Raw genomic sequence first — 986 nt, 5'->3', positions numbered from 1 at the left:
TATTACATTCAATGCGTACTGCTGTGGAATGATACAAATGTTATTGCACATTGACTGGCCAGCCCCGATGATACAGGGAAGCCCATGGTCTAATTCCATGGTGAATCAGCAAGGTACTGTATTTAATTAATCAAAAGATGTGATTGCAAATGCAAAGTTCAAAAATAAAGGACCTCACAAGGATTTGTGGGTCAAATCACATGAAAAGAAAAAAAACAGACCAGTGACATTTGCTAGAATGTAATTAACTGTCATACATTTCAGCAAATCCCATTCATTTGTCCACATGTGGTGCACACACATTCTTGTTTTACATTCGTGAAAGCAACCTCAGACACTTTGTTTGGCTTCTCCTAGCACCTCTTCCACCTTTCCCTTTTGCCCATGTGACTTTGGTCAAGGGGTGATCGTACCCTCAAAATAAAGGATGAGCATGTTACAACCACGACAACAAGCACATTATTACATTAAGTGAAATCAGTCTGTGCATGACAAGCAAGTCACGGCAAAGTCATGCTAGCATACAGATAAAAACAGACGTCCTTTGTAGATGCATCAATTGACAGCTTTTACCCTGGTGACGCCCCGTGTATGACCCTAATGGCATCACAAAGTGTGAAGCAGGAACTAAAAAAGCCCCACGTGCATTCTTTTTTTTAACCTTCAGCATGGATCATAGTGCTGCGATTTTCACAAAAGATTATCATTACAGCATTCTGTATGCAATGCATGTGTGTATATCAAAATGTGTGCAAAATGTCAAAGGTGGTTTAGGTGCCCTTTAACTATTGTCACAGTAATGTTTTGGCAGCTGCAGCTTTCATTTTGATCGGTGAAGTGATATCTGGCTCTAGGTCTCACCAGACTCTAATGTAAGAGCAAACACAGTCCTGATAAGTTTGTGTCATGATGCCATTTTTTCACGAAGTCCAGGATGGTCAGGAAAAATTCAGGGTGATGGTGGCCCTGGGAGACACGCAACATTA

Source organism: Dermacentor albipictus, chromosome 7 (genome assembly GCF_038994185.2).
Source record: "Dermacentor albipictus isolate Rhodes 1998 colony chromosome 7, USDA_Dalb.pri_finalv2, whole genome shotgun sequence".
In the NCBI taxonomy this organism is placed as follows: Eukaryota; Metazoa; Arthropoda; class Arachnida; order Ixodida; family Ixodidae; genus Dermacentor; species Dermacentor albipictus.
Note: the sequence above shows the minus strand (reverse complement) of the source record.